Here is an 8,147-nt window from a genome sequence, read left to right on the forward strand (position 1 = left end):
CCTCAGACAAGACTCAGACAGTGTTATTCACCTCAGACAAGACCTGTAAGACTGTGTTATTCACCTCAGACAGGACCTGTAAGACAATTATTCGCCCTCAGACACGACTCCGCAGGACTGTGTTATTCACCCTCAGACAAGACTAGTAATATTATGTTATTCGTCCTCAGACAAGACTTGTAAGACTGTGTTATTCATTCCCCAGAGAAGACTCGTAAGACTGTGTTATTCACCTCAGCTAAGACTCGTAAAACTGTGTTATTCACGCCTCTGCGGAGACTCGTAAGACTTGTGCTATTCAGTGAAGACTCCTTCTGAATGTGTTTCACTCCTCAGACAAGACTCTAAGATTATGCCATATACAGTACACTGCAGATGTGACAGGTGGGTATCACTACCTTGCTCACCATTCTCTACGTGAAGTTTTAATTGCGTGTTAATGTTTTCTCTTGTTCAGGTGTAGAGTGTCGTGTGCTGGACGTGAGGATGGGCTTGCATCCGTTCCCTGGCTAATGACTTCACAGATATCGATGTTCTCTTCAACTGTGCCGGGTCAGCCTTGGTGTTACACTTTATGTCACAAAATTCGCAGTTTTGTTTTCGCATGTACATAACTGTCAGTTTTTTCCTCCGCTCTATGTCACAAAAAGTCTAACTTGTCTTAACACTGTCACACTACTGTCCGTTTAACTGTCACACAGCTATCAGTTATCCTTGTTCATCTCTCTGATCCAGATCATGTTCCTCGTGCAACGTGTTCTACCTACCTTAGCTACTCTTGACGATGTTATTACTGAATGTGAACACACTGTTATGTTATAGGTCAATCATATAGTATATATAATGGATTTATCGTAAACAACTATTACCTCACCCGGTTTCGTATACAACTATTACCTTAATCTGTCTCTGTAAACAACCATTACTTTAATCTGTGCTTCGTAAACAACCATTACCTTAATCTGTGTCTCGTAAGCAACCATTACCTTAACCTGTCTCGTAAACAACCATTACTTGAACTTGTACCTTGTAAATAGCCCATGTCTCGTAAACAACCTATGCAATTGTTTGCTGCTCTGCGTCATGTTATATTCTGCATCTAAGCTGTGATAAACTTGCCTTAAGATTTTGTTAATTTATTTTGCTGGAACGATTACTGTCTCCTGTTTTCCAGACTTTAATTCAGCTAAGTTAGTGAGAGATCCATTTCAATATAATATTTTTTAACACAGTTCAATACAATATATATTTTTTATTTTCACATTTGATATTTTTCGTTTTCTATTGGGCTTTTTGGTATCTTCAGCTGAGGTGGTATAATTCAGTCTGTGGATCATTAACACCAATTTTTCCTAGAATATATTGATAACAAAATTATTCCTAATTTCCGAGTATAAGTTTCGCATACCAAAAAAAAAAAATATTTAATGTGTTACCGAACGGAGGTAGCAGTTGAGCAGAGACTTATGAGTATATCATTTCGACTTACCAACACACATTCTTATTATTAAGGATAACCGCGCTACTTGAACCGAGGTATGTCGAGGTCCTAGAAATTACTTGCAAAATTATAAAGCTTATTTTACTAAATAAGTACTGCCATTCTTCATTGCCTGAGCATCAACACATTCACCTCCTCACTCTGCTTCAGGTACGTTCACGCAGGCAACATTCTGGATACAACAGAAGAACGATGGGACTATAGTTTTGATGTGAATGTGAAGAGCATGTATTATACTATCCAAGCCTTCATTCCCCAGGTGGGTAGCACTTTATTCAGGCCTTAGCCGCCTGGTTAATATGTCTAGATTATGTTGGTCAGGTCGGATTAAGCTAGGTCTAGTTAGGTTAAAAACTTTTGGTTACGTCAGGTTAGGTCAGGTTAGGTTAGATCACATTTGGCTAAATGAGGTTAGGTTGGTTTAGGTTAGATCACATTTAGTTAAGTCAGGTCAGTTTAGGTCAGGTTAAGTTAGATCACATTTGGCTGAGGTTAGGTCAGGATGCTACGGTAAGTCGGATTAGGTCAGATTAGGTTAAATTAGGTTAGCTTAAGACAGGTTAAGTTAGATTTAGTTGTCAGTCTTGATCAAAGTAGGTAAAGTTAGGGCAAGTAACAGTACGTTAGATCAGGTAAGATTAATCCAGGCTAGTTTAGGTTAGTTCAGGTTACGTTAGGTTATGTTAGAACTATAGAATAACCACTTTTCTGAGCCACAGGTATTACTACTATATAATACCAGTAACAAAGTATCACTGTCACATCTATTATTACTGTTATTAACATAGTATAACTGTATACATTACTAATGCTACTTGTATCGCTACTATCATAGCTAGGTAAGGGCGCTTTCCTTCTTCACACTATTTTACATATAATCTTGTTTCAAATATCTCTTATATTTACTTTTCTTGTTATTATTCTTCAATACTTTTATACTCTCTATATTCTTCTTTCTTATATTCTTATTTACTTATTTTCTTGCTCAAGTCTATCATTTATTTTAATCTTTTCTATGTATATATTTAATAATTTAATATGCTGTGTCTTTCTTTCTACAGTATATCTTATATTTCTTTGCCTATATTTTCCAAGTCACATTTTTTTACTTCATTTCTTTTCAAATATTATTGTATTTTCTGAATTTCTATGTTCTTACCCTTTCTCAAGTATATCCTGGTTTTAATTATATTCTGAACCATGTATTAATCTGGGAACCATGTCATTCTTATTACAACACTTATTATACTTACAAACGGTAGCCTGCCACCAGTTAGACATTTATTAGAATATATCATATCTCATGGAACTGTTAGCTAGCCTGCTCGCGAGCTTCTAGGCTCATGAGTTACAATAGTTATTTTCTGAGAACCAATGTAGAAAGAAAGAGTGGTGATACACGTAGTTAACTACTTTAATATTTATTAACATACGTGTGAATAAGATGTTAATTAAGTTCATCAGACCAGACTGGACCAATTTAGTCTTTTACAAGTAACACATTAAATCTTCAATTTATTACATCATTAAACAGCTGTTGTATTATTTCTTTGACAAGTGAGCTGGTTACTTTAAACGTTCGGTTAGGACTGAACCCTCAGGTCTTACTTTACAAGAAACAAAAATAGATATTAATTTCTTGATTACAATATTTCACACTCATTATTTTACTTCATTGTCAATACAGATGATTATATAATCTACTAGACAAGATCCAAAATATAGATATTATCAGACACATCCTGTTAGTTCGAAATGAACATGGCACTTTAACTAGCATTCAGTGGTAGTACATCTGGTTGGTAGACTCAACAACAGTACCACTGGTAACACCAACACTCATGGGTTTAAGACTTAACCTGGGATAACTATATTTCTGCTAGTTAATCCCCAATCATAGATACCAATACTGCTCAATACATGTAGCCAAGATCAATAGACGGACAAGACTGCGTCCACTTGTGACGGAGTTGTTTACACAGACAGGCAAAGCCCGCTAACAAGGAGCGCCTGGGAGGGTAGACTTCCTCACGGCGTTCTCTCTGTAATCGTCCTCGGATTCTTATCTCGCCATATTAAAGACATCCTTGAAAGACCATCTTGCCCATAAGTGGCTACTGCACTCAGTAGTGGTGATAATAACAAACAGTGCCTGGAGATGCGTTGAGGAATAGTCACGAACTTGTGATTTTTCCTTGTGCATCCGTATATACATGAGCCTGGGGTAGTTCCGGTCCACATATATACCAGAAAGGCTAATCTCACCAACAACAGAAATTATATTCAACTCGGTCGCAGTACACTCAACTATGAAAATCAATGTCACGTGTCAGGTGAATTTTCCACGTCTATCCTATAATCTAATCATAGATTGAGTCTGTCAGAAAAAGTGAAATGGACATTAAACATCACACCTAACAACTCTACTTACAGGAAACCACAGCCAATGAATTCTTCCTGAAAAAGCCGTTAGGTCTTGAGATTTTGAGCTTGACAGAACCCAGATAAATGACTCTAAAATAGACAACTGACACTAAATAAACTACCAATATCCGATTCGCTGATGTTTGGGCATCAAACAATCTAACTTCAGTAGCACTTGAACTCATGGCTATCCCCAAGGACGATATATAAGATATGCCACCATACTAGACACTCTTACTAGACAAGTTTTACTACAATAAAGATAGTTGAAGTTTTCAACATCACTTAATGGATCTTGAAAGTCCAACTGTAATCAGACATATTTAAGTTGCCCGCAATCAAAATGCTGTCAATACCTAAGGAATAAACGAAGTCTCTGCACTCTAAGATTGAGAGAAAACGGAGGACTCAGGCGTCCTGAAGTGATGGAAAACGACTCTCAAACGGGGAACTGAATTAAAGAAAGCATAGCTACATGTTTTGGGCTATAGTGTAATATGAATCGTCTGATTTACGTTAACTGGCGTGAATGACCGTGGTCATAACACTTGTACCTTTACTATCACAACTTCTACCACTACTAACACCATTTCGTATCTAATATACTAGACCAGGCGCCCTGCCTGTCTGTCTGTTCTGGGCAGCCTAAATGGCACAATTGCTTTCATCAAACCTCAGGAAAAAATCGCAAAAAATCGTAGAGGGAACAAACCTGGTCCCACATGTCGGCGGTCTCTTTAGGAACGCATTAATTAACGATTTTATTTACGCTGGCAACAGATGTCACTGCACGCCGTCAGCAGGGCAGACGATAGTAAATATCAGATGGTTCCCTCCTCCTCCCCCACTTTTTTCTTTACTTTTTTAAAGTTGTTGGATTAGTAAAGGAAGGAAGATGAGTAAATAGAAAAATAAAAGAAGGGAAACAGACACAGTTAGAGATAACAGGAGGGGAGCTGAGTTTCATCACGCGTGTGGATGCAGTTTCAACTTTACCAGAGCATTTTCAGACCCACGAGGTTACAGTGTACTTATTCCTGTCGACGATTGCAGTTATCGTATGGCTCCCTCCTCCTCCCCACTTTTCTCTTACTTTTTTGTTGTTTGGATTAGTAAAGGAAGGAAGATGAGTAAATAGAAAAATAAAGAAGGGAAACAGACAATAGTTAGAGGTGGAGGGAGCTGAGTTTCATCATCGTGTGGATGCGCGGTTTCAACTTTACCAGAGCATTTTCGGACCTTACGAGGTTACAGTGTGTACTTATTCCTGTCGCTGACTGTACATGGAAAGGAGAGGAGATAAAAGATAAGAACAGGAATGCATGGAGAAGATGACTACAATAGACACAGGGTGAATATAAACAGTTAGACAGACAGGAGGTTGACAAAAATAGACAGATTCATACATGCACAAATAGACAATATGACAACCAACATGACAGACAAACAGAGACAGACAGACAGCTGACTGACTGGTTCACATCAGACAAACAGGCAGACACACGACAACAATGGATAAGACAGACAGACTTGACGACACAAAGAGTACAGACAGGCTTACAGAAAACACCACGTAGAAGAACAGACAGTTGGGATGGCAATAGACAGGACGGAAAAACTTGAGACAGATTAGAAGGCATTTATAAACAAGAATAACACCAAATTGAAAATAGCTGCGTCAGTGAGGGTAGCTGGTCTTACATCCACCAGCGTAAGTAATAAGACCATTGAAAACTAACACCCTTGCTGGCGGAAGAACATCGATTGTCGGTCAGTCATGTGAGATGGGACTAAAACTGACTAACGTAGATGATGACTATGATGACTTAACACAGGTGATGACTTAAGCAGATGGTGACTAATCTAACCAGAAGCAAGGTCACTTCTCTTCATAATATAATTTATCTCGGAATGATCATCAGTGATTCATATTTTTAACCTCTCCTTGGCGAATATTTCTTTAACTAATTATTCTAACCTCTATTCAATTCCTTCCTATAGTATATTAGATACTGTAAGTATCATGACCACGACCATGATTATAACAATCACGACCATGATTATAACAACCACGACCATGATCATAACCACGACCATGATTATAACAACCACGACTATGATTATAACAAACACGACCATGATTATAACAACCATGACTATGATTATAACAACCACAACTATGAGTATAACAACCACTACCATGATCATAACAGTCACGACTATGATTATAACAACAACGACTCTGATTATAACAACCACGACCATGATTATAACAACCCGACCATGATTATAACAACCACGACCATGATTATAACACCGACCATGATTATAACAACCACGACCATGATTATAACAACCACGACTATGATTATAACAATCACGACTATGATTAGACCAACCACGACTATGATTATAACAAAAAACGACTATGATCATAACAACCACGACCATGATTATAACAACCACGACCATGATTTTAACAACCACGACCATGATTATAGCAACCACGACCATGATTATAACAACAACGACTATGATTATAACAACCACTTTTATGATCATAACCACGACCATGATTGTAACAACAACGACTATGATTATAACAACCACGTCCATGATCATAACCACGACAATTATTATAACAACCACGACCATGATTATAACAACCAAGACCATGTTTATAACAACCACGACCATGATTATAACAACCACGATCATGGTTTTAACAACCGCGACCATGATTGTAACAACCACGACAATTATTATAACAACCACGACCAGTTTTAACAACCACGACCATGTTTATAACAACCACGACCATGATTATAACAACCACGATCATGGTTTTAACAACCACGACCATGATTGTAACAACCACGACCATGATTATAACAACCTCGACCATGATTATAACAACCACGACCATCTATCTAATATACTATAGGAATAGCCGTGTGTCTGTGTGTGTGTGTGTCTGTTCTGGGCAGCCGAAATGGCACAATCGTTTTTCATCAAACTTGGTGGAAAAATCACAAAAATCGTAGAGTGGAACAAACCTGGTCCTATGTCGATGGTTTTCTTTAGCAAGGCATTAATTAACCATTTTATTTACGCTGGAAAACGATGTCGCTGTACTGTGTCAGCCGGACGGCAGTTGGCGATAGCCAAACACAGTATTCGAACTTTCACGCCTTGGTAAACTGTACCGGACTCACCATCGGGCACGAAGGGCCCAAGATCACTGTTAGAATCTATATTCCTGCACCTTAATCATTGCTGATGCATTATTAAAAATCAAATGAAGAATGTAGAGTCCTCTCCACTAGTGCTTTTGCAGAAGGAAATTCTCAGAGTAAATATACTATGGAATCAGCATAAAACAATATTAAAACAAATATCTCACTGTAATGATTTGTGGAATACTTATATGGAAGAGCCCCTATAAATGAACTATTGAGTGGGACTGTATATTGAAGTTGAGAACTTTATTTCTATTATTTTAGCACTTCAAGCTTTACCTATACTTGTTCCTGTAGCTGAATTAGTGTTTCCAAATGTACCTTCACCTGTATTAGCGTCACCAGTTTTAACTGTACTTGAAAACTTCTAACATAGTAAGATGGTGGTGTAAGGAAGACTTTACTGTACGTGTTGCAGATGATCAAGAACGGTCGTGGTTCCATCATCAACATGTCGTCAGTAGCAAGCACCCTGCGAGGCATTGAGCGTCGGTGTGTATATAGGCACAACGAGGCCGCTGTCATAGGTCTTACTAAAGGAGTGGCCAGAGATCACATACGTCAGGGAGTCAGGTAAGTGCATACTGTTTACATACATATTTTTGCTCGCTTACCCAATGACACACACACACACACACACGCACACACTACTACTACAACTACTACTACTACTTTGTACTCGGAATCGAGTATGACGATCATCCAGCTTTGATATAATAATATGAGTTATTAAGGGTGTCACCTAGGTTGGTGAGCTCTGAGGTGACTAACGAGGCCGATACGGACTGACGGTAAATCACATAAGTTGCATATGTGGGAGACTACATCTATTACGGGAGGGCGGCGGCAACGTCTTTCCGGCGTTGGCGCGCGTTTGCTTCGTTATGCAATCGGGCTAACTCGAAAGTATTGATACCTTCTTTATATGGAGCTCCTCTAAGCGTTACGGTGTGTAGTAATCGTCTCCCATGTGAGTGGGTCGA

The 8,147-nt window shown here is 38.4% G+C and overlaps 1 long non-coding RNA gene across 1 annotated transcript; it reads left to right on the top strand.

Annotated features, from left to right (window-relative positions):
- The first annotated feature begins 485 nt into the window (after nucleotides 1-485).
- On the top strand, nucleotides 486-7,666 carry LOC121866300. The gene is made up of 3 exons (XR_006088958.1): nucleotides 486-552; nucleotides 1,652-1,760; nucleotides 7,583-7,666. It is a non-coding gene; the product is annotated as an uncharacterized LOC121866300 (long non-coding RNA).
- The last annotated feature ends 481 nt before the right edge of the window (nucleotides 7,667-8,147 follow it).

This window comes from Homarus americanus, unplaced genomic scaffold (genome assembly GCF_018991925.1).
Source record: "Homarus americanus isolate GMGI-L3 unplaced genomic scaffold, GMGI_Hamer_2.0 scaffold49333, whole genome shotgun sequence".
NCBI lineage: Eukaryota > Metazoa > Arthropoda > Malacostraca > Decapoda > Nephropidae > Homarus > Homarus americanus.